The following is a 17,202-nucleotide window of genomic DNA, read 5'->3' as shown; positions in this document are numbered from 1 at the left end:
TATTTTTTTGATTTGACAGTCTGTGAAGATACGCAGTTATTTTCGATAAAGATAATCATTACCTTTTTAACCATTTCATCCCCTATTTAAACCTTTTCACCTCTTCCCCAAACCTTTTCACCTTCCTCCAAACTTCTCTCTCTCTTAAAAAAAAGGAAAACCCTAGAATCCTAAATTTCTTCAATGACGACATCACTGTTCACTTTCTCCTCCACTTCAAGAAGAGTCGTCCCAGCTCCAAACTCTCCTCCTCTTCCCATATACATCAAAGCCACAAATGTCGTTTTCAACCCTGATATACCAGATGTTCATCGCGGCCTCGGACTTGATGATTTTGTCAATTTCCTAGTCTCCTGCCGACTTCGATACGCCATCAGTGAGGTTCCATCAGAGTTCTTTCCCGAACAAGTATGTGAGTTCTACTACACTGCAACGGTTAATGATGAAAACAACGTCATCTCTGGGACTATTAGGCGTGGCCGACACTCCGTTTTTATCACCGCTGATCTCCTCAGTGCTGCGTTCAGGTTACCAATCTTTGAACCATTCTCTGAGCTTCCAACTATTGAACGTTGTCGATGCCTCTTTGATCAACTGTGCTATGATCACTCAAAGGATGGTGCTCGATCAGCTCTCATTTTGCGTCAATGTATGACTCCAGGATGGAAGTTCTTCACTTGGGCTCTGTGCAAATGTATGGGTCACAAATCTCGCAGTGGTGATCAACTGAGTAATTGTGAGCAACAAGTTGTCTGTTCCCTTCTTCTCAACAAACATTTTGATTATGGGGCTTTCTTCTTTGATCAGCTTGTCCAACTTCTTCGTGCCAATGTACGAGTTGATCATGTCCCCTTTCCACACTGGATTGCTCTTGTCCTAGATAAATTTTTCGCTGAAGCCTACTACTCCTACTCTGGAAACCCCATCCAATGCCCACGCATGTCAGTGCGAATGTATCAGGATGATCCAATGGAAAATGACATCGGCATCTCTGATCGAATGAGAGAATGGATCGCAAATCTATATACTGTTCCTTCACTAACCGCTAATACTAATGAAGGAGCTGATGGTAACAACGAAGATCATGCTGATCAACAAGCTGAAACGCAGGACGGTGGTCATCTCTCCCCTCAACTTTCTCATCATACTCTTTCTGTCACTGAGAGGGTTCACTCAGCTCAAGGGGAGCAACCATCTCAGGGGGAGCACCCATCCCAGGGAGAGTAACCTTCTCCGGGGGAGCAACATCGCTCACAAGAAGTTCCAGGTACTCAATTCCTTCATATATCGGCCTCAACATTTAATGAGCTTCTTACACTGACTCGGGACATGAATCAACGTCTTCTACGAATTGAGGCTGATGTCCACCAACTGAAGGGAGTTCTTTTGCCAACTCCTTCCCTGGCCCACAACATGATGATGATCAAAAAGTGGGAGAAACTAGTGATGATCAAAAAGAGGGAGAAACTGAATCTGTTGAGCTCGGATCTGAGGATAATATTTTAAACCAGACCGAGCCACCACAGCCTGTGTACGAGTCTGATAGACCAGCAGATACTGAAAAGCTTGCTGAAATAGTGAGCATGATGATGAGGATGAACATGATGATGAATGTCAAATTCTGGACATGAACTTCATTGATCCTCATGTGCCAGTTCAAGAAGAAGCCTCAGATGATAATGAAGATGATCATGATGATGAGTGTCAAATGCTAGATATGAACTTCATTGATCCCATTGTTCCAATTCAAGGAGAAGACTTATATGTAGCTAGCGAGGATATTCAATCTCTATCTCGCAAGCGCAAGGCAACAGATACTGAATTGGCTGTTTTACATACTGATACTTCTCTTCCTAGCAAGAAACCTAAGTCCATCGTCAATATATCCAATTTAGCAGCTGAATGGAACATGTCTCCTGATCAAGTTAAGCAAATTCTTGATGAAGCCAATAAAGCTCAACTTCTAAAGAATATTGCTCAAGCTGATGAATCTCTCATTCAGCATAAACTTCAGGCCAAAGGATCCTTTGAAGCTCAGATGCAAAAGTTATTAGAATATCAATCCAAATCCAAATCTTCACAGCCTCCTCCCAGTAGCAGCAAGTCAAGGACTGAAAATGTTCTCGACAGGATTGATCGCAAGAGGTTTCAAGATGTTCTTAAACGACGAGTGAGCAGTGATAAGATCATCAAAGTTAAAGCTTCTAAACCTCGTAACGAGAAAATTCTTACTTTGTTGATCACTCGTCAAGGTCTTCAACATCCACACACTGAAGTTGTCAAGAGGGATGAGCTGATCAGATACGGATATTCTGAATGGATGGAATTGCTCGAATTATCATCCAAGCAAACTTCGGCTCTCTCTTCAGAACTGACCTGTGCTCTCCATTTACTGATCAAGAAAATTCAGCGTCTGGATCTTGTTTCTACGCAGCATCCACAACAGCAAGGCCAAAATTCCTCAGTTCCAAGAATCAGAAGAACCAGATTTCAAGTTGATAGTGAAGATGTATTGGTTCTAAATTTTGGTGTTGAATGAATAAACAACTCTCTTCCTATTGGTGTTGAGCCGGTTCAACATAAGTTCATCTTTGTTCCTAAACATGGAATGTTTTATCTTGATAAAAACAGAAGAATGTGTTTTCAGCGCACCACAGAAATTCCAAGAGCTCCAACAGCACATCTTGTTGGCTTAAGACAAATGTGCATGAGTCATCAAGATCTCTCTGGAGAGTTTGACATACTGATTGCTATGGAGTTACTGAAGAGAAGACATGAGCTGCTGGATAGTCCCTACTGGCCTGTGAAAGTAGAAGCTGAAGCTGAGTATGAAGAATTTTTGTCCAGAGGTGTTCTTGTATAGTTGTTGTTTTGAACATCATCATATTGGGGGAGATTGTAAGGTCGAACCTTATAATATGATGATGTTTGAAACTGATCACTCAGCATCAGCATGTAATCCAGCGTCAGCATACAAGTTGTTCAGTGTATATCTTTTTAATGTAACAAATTTAGTATTTATCTTGTTTCCATAGTGATCATATATTAGTTAGCTGGAACATCCCTGATTTGTAGGGATTGTCTATAATAGTTATATATAGTCTTTTGTACGGGTTTGTGAAAAGGTTGTCTTTCACAAACCCTAATAGCCGCTTTGTGCGAACAATAATCTCTTTGTGAGATTATCATTCTTAGTGAAAGTTCTTTGTGATACTTCATTGTTCTGTTCTTATTAATAGTCATTGTTTGATAAATCGATTGATCTAAGGTCCTTTCAAACTGATCCACAGTTTACACATGGAATATCAATTTTCAGCGAAACACGGTCGAGTCGTGGTAAAAGATAATGTGGTTTTATATCATGGATGCGGGTAGTTGTGTATAATAATACATATGTGAAAAAGTGTTATCATAAGTGGCAATTTTTGTATCGAGAAAGAGGGCACGAAATATAGATTTGGGCAAAGCATGATTGTACCTGAAAATTAAACATTGCAAAATAAATATTTTGCATGCAGGGACGATAAAGGAATTGGGTAGATGTAGTTGAGTTTCACTTTAATTTGTAGGCCTTGAAGCACAACATCTGCATTTAATTACCCATTTCGGTGCTTGAGTAGCTTATGAAAAAGGTCATATAGTTCAGGTGCGATGTGCTAACAATTGGTCTAGCTTTTACCGGAGATCACTTGGGATTATCACCAAGATTTTTGCGTCATCTTGAGAAGCACGGAGGTGATAATGTTTACAAATAGAAAGATTTTGTTTAGTATGAGAGAATGGAGCATACTGGACATCCAGAAACCAAAGTAGGTAGGTAATTGCTTAAGTTTCTAAATGATTTTAGTTTCAAATATAGTAACATCACAGGGTTTGGAGAGAGAGCTAACAGATACAAAAAGCAAATTATTTATTGACTAGATGTAATTAACTTCCAAGTAACGTTGGTTAAATCACAATTTTGACAAAGTGTTTTAATGTTTTTTTACTTATAAGTAAGTATTCCTTCAGAAGGTGTTTTACCAATACAGAGACTGATTTTGAGTATGCATGCTCTTACTTCAATATCGATCCTGTGCTAATTGTGACAGTCTCTGCAATCGAGCAACTTCAAGTAATGGCTTCAAAACGACAATAAAGAGAGGCTGCTGCACAGGTAGAGGTATGTAAGCTGGTTATACATTAGTTCCAATAGAATAATTACATAAGAATCGCATACACATTCAAGTATTTAAGGGTATAATGGTACCATGTTAACCACTAGATAGCATTATGAATAGGATAAATTACTTGTAATAGCAATCAACATTCCATGTTTTTTCCATCTTAGGCAACCAACTATCTTGTTAGTTAACTTGAATGGAAAAAGAATAGTCGGTTGCCTAAAAAGCAAAAAAAAAACATGGTAAAAAGAACTATTCTAGTTAGCTTTGCTATTCGATTTATCTTTTCCATTAGTTTATTAAGTTTAGTGTATTTAAGTTGCTAGGTTACCTTAAGTTGTTTTGTGGGGTCAATATCCCAAGAAAGCTGGCTAGGATAAAAGAAAAAAAAAAGGAAGTTAATAATTAGTATGGAGCTAGGTAACATTTCCATTTTCCAAGGCAAATAGAATTAAGAATAGATACGTGGTCCATGCATGCATGCATATCCCACATCGGAGGCGGAAGAAAAGAAAAGTCAACGTAGTTGTTGGATAAAAAGCGAGGGCAGGGGAACGGAAAAATCACTTACCTGGACGGTGTCTTTGGGGGATCAAGAAGGTCCATGGCCTAGGCTGGTGGTCTCCATTGCACATTACGGAGAGGTGCCTGTCTAAGGTCGGCCCAAGTTGGTCGAACCTACGTCATAATTTGTGTTAGAGGGGGCCTGCGTTCGCGCGGCCCCTACCTATACTCTTAGTTTTAAAATTTCATATTCTTTTCATGCTTAGAATCAGTAGAAAAGTAGTAACTCCAAAATTTCTGCTTAGTTAATTGCATCTCTCGTTTGGTTTAGAAAACTTAAAAAATGACAATTTTGAATTCTGACGAGTTATAGATTAGAAGCTGGTACATTTTTCTGACAATTTTGAATTTTGACGAGTCTCCTGGTTTAATTACTTTAATTAATAAGCAAATTAAGGTATCAAAAAGAAGCAGTTCCAGTCTAACGTTAATTACAAGCTAAGGGACTGTGATGCTGCGATGGGTAGTCTCATGGTTTATAATTTATATTAATATTAACATACTGTATGGCAGCTATATTAATCAAGCAAATTAAGCTACTGCAGTTAAGCCATTAGTTGAGTCGGTTGCATGCATGACATAATAAAGGCAAAGTTATGGAGTCCCACATCGCCTCAAGGAAAGCAAACAGAGAATGTTGAGTAGGTTTAAAAAGGAAGGCCTTTCCCTTACGCAAATTTCATACCTTTCTCGGCCTTTTGGCTAAGATCAAGTGTAGTATCTGTTCTTATCAGTTTAATATCTGATATGTGGGCCATCGGCCTACTCGATATTAATCTTATTTTTTATGGGGAAAGATCCGTCACAATAGCTTGCTATTGGGGTCTTTGAGTGTCGCCTTGGCGTTGCACTTTTGCCTTGGCATGGCGCACCCCTCCAAATCAAAACTTTAACCTTTTCATTTCTAATGCATCCATACGGAGAGTTGCAACAGGTACCATTGACCCTTGTAGTTTACCTTTAAAAGGGACTGTGTGACCCTTGTAGTTTACAGTTTAATATCTTATATGTGGTTCATCCCACTAACCCTGCACCAAAGAAATCTGAGCAAGAACCAATTCAGTTTGTGAGTTGAAGAAAACTATGGTATTAACATCAATATCAAGAACCACTTCACTTTTCCAACTGCAGGCTGCCCATAAATGCTAAATAGAGTTGCCATGCATATCACTGATTGCAGCAATCCATACTATCAAAACCTCACAAAAATTGCAAAACAAGTATAAATTCCCTGGGGATGCATCATGCATGGGAATCGAGCCATCACTTTCAATGCCAAACTCTTCCATCAGGTTACCATTCGGCCGGTATTCATTCCCCACTCTTGCTATTATCAAAACCACACAATCATTTCACCCATCAACTAAGAAACCAGGATCCCGTTTCGTAAAGTAATAAAGATTTTGTGGCTATTGAGTTCACCAAAATGTCCAAACATGCAAAACCGGGAGTTTAACTGCAAAACCGGTGGAGCATATGTCATACTAGGTCCTCATATCAAGTATAGAGCTTCACGACTAAAAATAGAGAATCATTAAAAACGATGGACAAAATCTTGGTTGTCTCTTTGAGCATAAGCCCGAGATATATAAGATACAAAGTTGATTAAATTTAACCATTAACACCTAAGTAGCTGGAGTTCGTAGTCAAACTTCTTGTTGACTCAGTCAATGAGAAATTACCAATTGCAATTGTCGTGAAATAGATCTAAGATAACTGAACAAATATTTGACAAGTTTGTGCTGCCCACAAAACTTTATCAACAAGACAAACATGATTATTTATGGTTAACTTGTTCGGATGATTCATATTTCCACATTGATCTTATCTTAAATTATAAGCTAATTATTTCATAGACATAATCAAACCTATTATGTTGATCCGACAAATTGTCTTCCTCCCTGCGTATAGTTCATTAGCAACAAAAATGATTTCACAATATTGCGTATTACTATTATATATATATATATATATATATATATATATATATATATATATATATATATATATATATATATATATATATATATATATATATATATATATATATATATACACATTACAATGTTAATCGACTAGTGAATCGACTATACAATATCTTAATTGCAATAAAAAACACATCACTGAAACATAACACCAATTATTGTTAACGGAGGAGTGCTCTAGTGAAAGGTTGATGATTTAAGTCTTGTTGTGGTCAAGAATTGTAGATTTAGAAGTAGCATAATGGTCATGTGTATGTCATTCTACAACAAAATGTATACATGAATCTTGTTGGCCCTTATTTGTTATTACCTTGCTTAACCTGAAGTCTACGATAAGTATTTCTCTAAGTCAGAAACAATAAAAAAAGATCAAAACTATGGATCTTCTGATGGTGGTGGTGGTTATAATATTAGGCCCATAAGAATATCACAAGCTTCCCAGTCAATTATCCAAACATATACACAGGCTCGTAGCCACCGGAGACGGTGGCTAGCAGCTGCAGAATGGAGGCATCCACCATGGTCGTTGCCATGGTGGTTGTTCTCAGTTTCCTGGTCCGACGAGCATACACACAACGAAATACAACACCAAAATATACACACAAACTTGCGACACACCATCTAAAATGCACACTCCAGTCTCCTTTAGGGTGGTGGATGTTGAACGGAGCAGCTGGAATGAGTCATAAGAGCGGCGACGGTCGTGGCTGTGGTGTAACACCGAAGTAATGGAGAAGAAGGCTTAAACTGCAAACGACAACAACATTAGTGGCAGAAAAGGGCGCCCACTCGGTCTTTGTTGACGGCAATGGGAGCAACCGACGTCGGACGACGACTTCGTCTTCACAGAAGCGGTGCAGCGACGACAGCGACTCCGGTCGTTCATGACCCACACATAAACATTCACAGCTCCATTTCCAGCCTTTGGCGGTTCTCTCTCAGCTGCTCAAACGTCACCGGCAACGGGCTGTGGCGGTCGACGTCCAACGACGAAGTAGCAAGCGGCAGATGAAGGTGTTCCAAAGATGGTGACGACTGGAGGATAACGATCTAGGGTTAGGTTAACATGGATGAGTAGGGTGATGGGTTTTAACCCATCTCCAATTAAAACTTCTTATTGTCTTGACACTCCCAACCCCTCCCCCCTCAATTCCTTTCAATCCAAATCAATATTTTACTCTTTTGCCCTGCTTCCAAAATCTATTCAATTAAATCCAATAATTGCCAAACAACTCTAAACCTTCAGAATTCTTTACAAAATAAATCTTGGAATTGCACTTTTAACCCCCAAAATTATATCATTGAACTACTCAAAACCAACACCCTACTAAATTATTATGAATTTTAGGGCTACTATAAGATAATATAACATATAAATTTACATCTTAGTGTTCAGGGTTTCTTATTTAATTACTTAATTATAAACGGAATGTTACATGTATGAAGCCACCTGGGAGAATCTGGTTGATATGAACATGCGTTTTCATAAGTTCCACCTTAAGGATAAGGTGCGTGTTTAGGAAGGGTGTAATGATACGACCCATGTTGGGTGTTTTGGTTAGATCTATTGACGAAGGGTTAAGCATTAAGATTCAATAGATTTTTTAAATGTTTCCTTTTATTTAGTTGTCCATTTAATTAGAATATTTACTTTTTTTTTATTACTTTAGGATTCCTATTTTCTAGGATCTGGTTTTAGTTTCTGATTAGGATTATAAAGACTAAATAATTAATGCTTTATAGATTATTTATGATTGTGCCATAAATAAAAGTTTTTGACAGTTTGCTGGATAATTCCTTGTTTCTTGAACTACAGGTGGCTAGGTTAAGGTTCCTACCTTCTGGTTAGGATATTGATCTTATTACATATGTTTGAAGAACAATTCCTCACATGGACCTCTGAGGAATTGTTCTTCAAAAACATTCATATGAGAAATTGTTCTTCGCATAACCATGACCATAGAACGATTTTGGTAAGTTTTTTCAATTTCAAACAAAAAAATTTCAAGCTACTTCAAAAACAATTTTTTCGATTTTGGTAAGTTCAAACAATATTTTTTTGATTTCAAACACAATTTTTTCAAGTTTAAGCTTAATTTTTTACCAACACCCATTTCGATTTTCTTTAAGTATTCTTTGTATTTTTATGAATTTACCCCAGCCACGTCACTTCCTTAGAGCTTTTCCAATTCCTCATAGCTGAAAGAGTTCCCTAGAGACCCTTCTGTAACGCTCGTAGATCCGGGCTACTCAATTTAGAGGCAATAGAGGTCGAAAATGACTTTTCGACAAAAGATTATTTAGAATAAATAATTTTAACCAAGCTGTAGAATATGTCTCAAGGTTTTCGTACATATAAAGAACGCCGAAATCCGAGTTATAACGAAGAAGTTATGACCCGTTGAAATTCGCGACGGAACCGGTATGATACCGGGAAGCGTAAATAGTGAATTTATGATAGAGCGAGATTTAGCCTTAGCGATCTAAACAAAAGTCATAGAATATGTTAAACTAAGAACACCGATAAAAAGAACGCCCAAATCTCACTTCGTATGAAGAAGTTATGATTTTTCGAAGCTTCGGATTAGCAGTGTACAACCCGAAATTCGAATATTAGATCGAGCGTTTTTTAGCCGACACAACCTAAACGAGAATCGAAGATATCGATAAGAGTAGCGTAACGAGAAAAAGATGGGCGAAAACGGACATCGGATGAAGAAGTTATGAGAATTTAACGGATCAATCCTGTCCCGGTCTGTTAATAATATAAAATTTAAAATCGATTCCAAATTCGCCGACGGAGTCTAAACGAAAGTTGTAGAGTATGTTCCCACCCTCGCGTGGATATAAAGAACGTCGAAAACAGAGGTCGTACGCGAAAGTTACAAATTTTTGAAGTTGTAACTTGAATTTGCGAAGCTCATTGCGAAGTTGATGATGTGGCGCGTTGTGAGCCGTCCATCGATGATCAAAGGATGCTTCGGATTCGGACACGCCGCACTTCGCATTACGCCCCGCGTATGAGGTCCGGTACGCCCCGCGTACCTCTGGCCTTATCCTTCCGAGTCTGAGTGCGAGCCAACTGGTGCAATGTGGCAACCACATCCGAGCTACGCCCCGCGTAGCGCTGCTGGACGCCCAGCGTACTTCCGAGGCTGCGGCGTATAAAAGGGGAGCGAAGGTTCTCGGAAATCACACACCTTTCTCCACACTTTCTCTCACTACTTTCTCTCTCTAAGGGTTTTAACCCTCCCTAAAGTCTAGGTGAACCCTAGCACACTAAGGAAGCCCCGCGGCTTCCGGAGTCCCGAGAAAAAGGAGGTTTTCGGTTTCGAAACGCCGATCCAATTAAGTTCCGGTTTTCGATAAAATTCGTTGTAAGTGTGCTACGCTTACGCAATTTTTAATATAGCTTTCAAATAATTATAAGAATGTTATTAGGTCCTTAAAATAATTATTTGGGCTATTATTATGAGTTATATTGAGTGTTATTAACGCGTATATAATAATAATAATAGTCAGACAATTAATTTGTCGCGGTTATCATTAGACAAAACCCTAGTGGGACCGATACTAGGTTTTATCGAAGGAAAATCGTTGTGAGAGTATCGAAGCGCTGTCCGAGTGCTGAGTCACCACCTTTCAAGTGAGTGCATGGTCCTTTCATCTTACACATAGATATGAAGTATTTTATTATAAATTGTGTGCTATGTGTGCATATTGTCTGAATACTTGCTGTCTATGCTGGTGAAAGATTTTTATACATGTTTTAAATGATGTATACTGTATAAAGTATTTTATATCTACAAAATATGTTGGGTAAAACATGGGTAGATGAATGATGAGGGATAAAAGCAGAAATAGAGGAACATTAGTAGCATGGACCTAGTGCCCTATAGGTATACATTGGCAACAGTGGACCTAGTATCCTATAGATGAGCCCTGGCAGCTGTGCCACAACTCTTAAATGTTTCAGATCTACGGTAAACGTCCTAGCAGCTGCGCTCTAAGGATAGTATCGGCAGCTGCGCCTAATAGGGAGCCTTATGACCATGACAGTAGCGTTTAAAGGTCAATACCGACAGAAGCGCCTCATAGAAAATGTCCCAATTCTGGCAGTTGCGCCTAAGTGACAAGATTAGCAGTTGTGCTTGACCAATGTGTCATTGGCAACAATGGACTTCATGTTATTTCCTTAGGATGATCCTTAGGAATGAATGAATGAGAAATAGTTGATTCTTAGGATAGATCCTTAAGAATAAAGAAGATAATGGGGATGGGTAATTGGGTTGATTATTTGATTGTTTAAACATAATAATTATATTATTGTGGGTTGAAAAAACTATGTACTCACCAGGTTTCCCAACCTGACCCACTCAGTTTATTTATATCACAGGTGTTGATACGAAGTCACTTTACACAGAGAGATTTAAAGAGATGTAGATCACTAGTGTAAATAAATGTATGTTCTGTTTATGCTTATGTTTCTGTATTAACGATGACATCTCAAACGTTTTGAAATGAATAAAATACGTTTCTTCGAAAATGTTTTAATAACGTATCTATCATGTTTTTATGGGAACAAATTCCGCAACATTTTTATTAAAAGATGAACTCTGATTTTTATAAAGCATAAACAAAAAAAATCGGTCTTTTCTGGCCGTGAAAATGGGGATGTCACAGTTGGTATCAGAGCATTAGTTTAAGCGAACTAGGAATATGGATTTATTTCTAGACTTAAACTTAGAATGCTAAGCGATGATTGTGAGGTGTGAGCACTAGATTATTTTAGGAATTGTGCCTAAAATGCTTTTATGTGCTAAATACTTGTGATTGATATGCTGTTATTTGTTCGGATCTATGGTCTTTTGCCGACCGGATCTGGAAACCTTATGTGTTTAGGATTCTAAGCGTTTAACTACGATATTAGAACTAGCATATAAACGTTTCGGAGTGATAAGGATGATTTAACCGCCAATCCTAAGTAAAGGTCTAGATTCACCTGATTCGGTGTATAGATCAAGATGGCAAGAACCCGTAGCGGAAACGTGAATGCAAATGGGAACCGAAACCAGCACCTAGTGATTGAGCAAATACCGGTTGTGGTAGCCGTTGCTGAACCAATAACGATGGTCGGAGTGCAAGCAATGATCCAGGGGATGTTATATCATCAAATGGAGGAAACCAGACGTTTGCTCCAGCAAAATCAAGAGGAAGCGACTATTCAGATCGAACAACCCGAGTTAAACGAAGGGCAGACAGAGGAAGGAGACTACAGTGGGACTGTTGGTCAAGTCAACCCACCAATAGTTCGACAAAACAACCACAATGATGAAGTCGAGAGGAATGGATGCAAGTACAAGGATTTTCTGACTTTCAAGCCATCGACTTTCACTGGAAAGGAGGATCCGATCGGGGTCATGGATTGGATCTCGGAGATGGAATTAGCTTTCATGACGTGCGGTTGCAAGGGAAAACAACATACCACATTTGCAGTGCGTCAGTTTCGAGGAGGCGCTATACGTTGGTGGAATACCTTGGGGAAGACTCTGAACCCCAATGAGCCTGCAACTGACATGGGTATAATTTCTGGTGCAATTCAAACGTAGGTACTGCTCAGCCCAAAATTTGCTCGAGCTAGAAAACCAATTCCTTACCTTGAAGAAAGGAAGCATGTCTGTTGATGAATACACCAACAACTTCACAGAGAAGATGGAGTTCGCCTTACATATTGTTCCGGATGAGCTGACGAAAGTTGACAAGTATGCAAAAGGACTTCCATGGGAGTACGCGGTGTCAGTGCGTCAGGCACCTACTTTGGAGGCAGTTATCTGGTCTGCCAAGTCAGTTGAGGAGATGATCAAGGGAAGAGCCGCCAACAAGACCGAGGTTGGCAAAAAGAGAAAGTTTGAGGGGTCTGCGAAGCCCGATGAGAAAAGCATGTCCAGTACAAGGAAGTTTAGAGGAGGAGGGAGTGAAGAAAGATGGTGCGAGAAGTGCAAAAAGAAACACTCTAGAAAATGCGGTGAGGAGGTGACTTGTTTCAAGTGTGGGAAGCATGGGCATTATGCCAACGAGTATAAATTCAACAAAAGGGTGTGTCACGAATGTAACGAGGAAGGGCACTTCAAGCAAGATTGCCCAAAGAGAGAAGGGGCTACAAAGCCAAATGTGCCGCCAAAACCAAAGGCAAGAGCATTTCAAATGATCCTTGATGAAGCAGCTGACGATGCAAGGAATCAGGAGTAAGGATGGATATATAGAGATCGAGTTATGAAGAAGCCATATAGATAGTGTCACATGATGTAGCCTATTAGAGGCATAATCTAGGGTGAACTTGAACACCCATGTAATCGTTTCAAGTAATAAAATAAAACCTTCATTTTGTTATCTGATGTGTTGAATGATTGCGTGATTTGTTGCATGGTGAATTGGGAAACTGCGGGACAATACTTGGGATGAGTATGAGTAGGTGTGAATGGTAGTAGAGGCCTATACTACCAGAAGCACAAGACTCACACTTGGGTCAGGAAAAGTCACAAGGTTGCCAAGAAGCTAGTAATTGATTTCGTTTTATTCAAGTATGTCGTTACCATCGTTTCGGTAATGACTAAAAAGATTGTTGATATTCCGACCCCAGTGGTCATATCAAATTGAGTCCGGCTACGATGAGTATGTTACGTGGTTCAGTGAACCAAGTTTGATGTAGCGTCCGACTTAAACCAAACGATTGAAATCAAAGCGATCAATAGAAGTATCGTGCTCATTGTTAAAAAAGTTGGTAGCTAGAAATGCTACATGTTAAAGTGTGGTTATATCACATTAGAACATGAAGGAAGGCATAGTCTGTTTTAGAATTTAACTCTAAGATACCTGAGTCTAAACGTGCAACACATGATGATAGATCATAATTTGGAGTCTAACCTGAGGTAGAGAGCAGGTGCACGATTATGTACTGCTTACAGTCAATAAGTATAAGAGATAGACTTGAAGGAATATAGAAGTTATAATTATTACCTAGGATGAAGAGATAACGTATGGAGTCATTATACTGCCCTGTTTCATTGATGATTCCGGTACGTAATCATCATAAGGGGGAGATAATTGTAACGCCCGTATATCCAGGCTAGTCAATTTAGAGGTAATAGAGGTCGAAAATGACTTTTCGACAAAAGATTATTTAGAATAAATAATCTTAACCAAGTTTTAGAATATGTCTCAAGGTTTTCGTACATATAAAGAACGCCAAAATCCGAGTTATAACGAAGAAGTTATGACCCGTTGAAGTTTCGCGACGGAACCGGTATGATACCGGGAAGCGTAAATAGTGAATTTATGATAGAGCGAGATTTAGCCTTAGGAATCTAAACAAAAGTCATAGAATATGTTAAACTAAGAACACCGATAAAAAGAACGCCCAAATCCCACTTCGTATGAAGAAGTTATGATTTTTCGAAGTTTCGGATTAGCAGTGTACAACCCGAAATTCGAATATTAGATCGAGCGTTTTTTAGCCGACACAACCTAAACGAGAATCGAAGATATCGATAAGAGTAGCGTAACGAGAAAAAGATGGGCAAAAACAGACATCAGATGAAGAAGTTATGAGAATTTAATGGATCAATCCTATCCCGGTCTGTTAATAATATAAAATTTAAAATCGATTCCAAATTCGCCGACGGAGTCTAAACGAAAGTTGTAGAGTATGTTCCCACCTTCGCGTGGATATAAAGAATGTCGAAAACAGAGGTCGTACGCGAAAGTTACGAATTTTTGAAGTTGTAACTTGAATTTGCGAAACTGATTGCGAAGTTGATGACGTGGCGCGTTGTGGGCCGTCCATCGATGATCAAAGGATGCTTCGGATTCGGACACGCCTCACTTCGCATTACGCCCCGCGTACGAGGTCCGGTACACCCCGCGTACCTCCGGCCTTATCCTTCTAAGTCCGAGTGCGAGCCAGCTGGTGCAAGCTGGCAACCACATCCGAGCTACGCCCTGCGTAGCGTTGCTGGACGCCAAGCGTACTTCCGAGGCTGCGGCCTATAAAAGGGGAGCGAAGGTTCTCGGAAATCTCACACCTTTCTCCACACTTTCTCTCACTACTTTCTCTCTCTAAGGGTTTTAACCCTCCCTAAAGTCTACGTGAACCCCTAACACCCTAAGGAAGCCCCGAGGCTCCCGGAGTCCCGAGAAAAAGGAGTTTTTCGGTTTCGAAACGCTGCTCCAATTAAGTTCCGGTTTTCGATAAAATTCGTTGTAAGTGTGCTGCGCTTACGCAAATATAGCTTTCAAATAATTATAGGAATGTTATTAGGTCTTTAAAATAATTATTTGGGCTATTATTATGAGTTATATTGAGTGTTATTAACGCGTATATAATAATAATAATAGTCAGACAATTAATTTGTTGCGGTTATCATTAGACTAAACCCTAGTGGTACCGATACTAGGTTTTATCGAAGGAAAATCGTTGTGAGAGTATCGAAGCGCTGTCCGAGTGCTGAGTTACCACCTTTCAAGTGAGTGCATGGTCCCTTTCATCTTACACATAGATATGAAGTATTTTATTATAAATTGCGTGCTATGTGTGCATATTGTCTGAATACTTGCTGTCTATGCTGGTGAAAGATTTTTATACATGTTTTAAATGATGTAAATTGTATAAAGTATTTTATATCTACAAAATATGTTGGGTAAAACATGGGTAGATGAATGATGAGGGATAAAAGCAGAAATAGAGGAACATTAGTAGCATGGACCTAGTGCCCTATAGGTATACATTGGCAACAGTGGACCTAGTATCCTATAGATGAGCCCTGGCAGCTGTGCCACAACTCGTAGATGTTTCAGATCTACGGTAAACGTCCTAGAAGCTGCGCTCTAAGGATAGTATCGGCAGCTGCGCCTAATAGGGAGCCTTATGACCATGACAGTAGCGTTTAAAGGTCAATACCGACAGAAGCGCCTCATAGAAAATGTCCCAATTCTGGCAGTTGCGCCTAAGTGACAAGATTAGCAGTTGTGCTTGACCAATGTGTCATTGGCAACAATGGACTTCATGTTATTTCCTTAGGATGATCCTTAGGAATGAATGAATGAGAAATAGTTGATTCTCAGGATAGATCCTTAAGAATAAAGAAGATAATGAGGATGGGTAATTGGGTTGATTGTTTGATTGTTTAAACATAATAATTATATTATTATGGGTTGAAAAAACTATGTACTCACCGGATTTCCCAACCTGACCCACTCAGTTTATTTATATCACAGGTGTTGATACGAAGTCACTTTACACAGAGAGATTTAAAGAGATGTAGATCACTAGTGTAAATAAATGTAAGTTCTGTTTATGCTTATGTTTCTGTATTAACGATGACATCTCAAACGTTTTGAAATGAATAAAATACGTTTCTTCGAAAATGTTTTAATAACGTATCTATCATGTTTTTATGGGAACAAATTCCGCAACATTTTTATTAAAAGATGAACTCTGATTTTTATAAAGCATAAACAAAAAAAATCGGTCTTTTCTGGCCGTGAAAATGGGATGTCACACCTTCCTACGAAAATCATGGTCGTTTTATGAAAGTTGCATTATCTTGGTCATTTTCTTTAACGACGCCTTCTTTTGTGGTCATTTGTTGAAATTTCCCGCCTTTTTTCCTTAAATTGCCAATAATTTTACCTATAAATATGTTTATACTCCATTTTTAAAAAAAATTATTACCCCAAATGTTCTTTCGCTTGATAAATATACAATATGCTATACATAGGTAAACTCTACTAAAAAAATAGTTTCTTTGATGAAAGTGTGTGTGTATCCAAAAACACCACCTATACATCGCACCCATGTACATGCTGGGAAATAACTTTATAAACCATACCAAAAGCCCTAGAAAAAAAAATCCCTAGAATAAGTGTAAGTGTCTGAACAATATATAAAATGAATTGGTATGGTCATATAAATTCTATACAACCTTTAAATAATTTTGAATGTCCATATCAAAGCCCCAATCAAAACCTATCATTTTCGAAAATTTTGCATGGGTTGTAAAATGAATTGGTACGCGTTACCTAATCCGTATGAGCTGTAACATATATGGTCATACCAAATCCATTAGGTCTTACATATTTTGAATAGGTTTCCCCTATCAAAACCTATAGTTTGCCAAATTTTTGCATGGGTTGTAGAATGAATTGGTATGCGTTACGTAATCCGTATGAGCTGTAACACATATGGTCATGCCAAATCCATTAGGTCTTAAATGTTTTGAATAGGTTTCACATTGTATTTAAAACAACTTGGAAAGTGTACCAAATGTGCTCTCTCTCTCTTGCCTATTTTCAAGATTCACATCCTTTTTAGTCAACTTAGGGACCAATTTCAATGATTAAGAACCCTCATAGGATATTGGAAATATTAATCCATAACAATTTTGTACCCGCAATAAAACAAAAGTCATTAAATCTAACAATTTTTTCTATTT

At 38.6% G+C, this 17,202-nt stretch overlaps 2 non-coding genes across 2 annotated transcripts; both read left to right on the top strand.

Annotated features, from left to right (window-relative positions):
- The first annotated feature begins 4,726 nt into the window (after nt 1-4,726).
- On the top strand, nt 4,727-4,890 carry LOC145044343 (U1 spliceosomal RNA). Its single transcript, XR_013681301.1, has one exon. It is a non-coding gene; the product is annotated as a U1 spliceosomal RNA (small nuclear RNA).
- A 518-nt stretch (nt 4,891-5,408) lies between these two features.
- On the top strand, nt 5,409-5,604 carry LOC145044367 (U2 spliceosomal RNA). The gene has a single exon (XR_013681324.1). It is a non-coding gene; the product is annotated as a U2 spliceosomal RNA (small nuclear RNA).
- Nucleotides 5,605-17,202: the final 11,598 nt, after the last annotated feature.

This window comes from Lactuca saligna, chromosome 4 (genome assembly GCF_052625555.1).
Source record: "Lactuca saligna cultivar CGN05327 chromosome 4, ASM5262555v1, whole genome shotgun sequence".
Lineage (NCBI taxonomy): Eukaryota > Viridiplantae > Streptophyta > Magnoliopsida > Asterales > Asteraceae > Lactuca > Lactuca saligna.
Note: the sequence above shows the minus strand (reverse complement) of the source record. Positions and strands in the feature narration are given on the sequence as shown.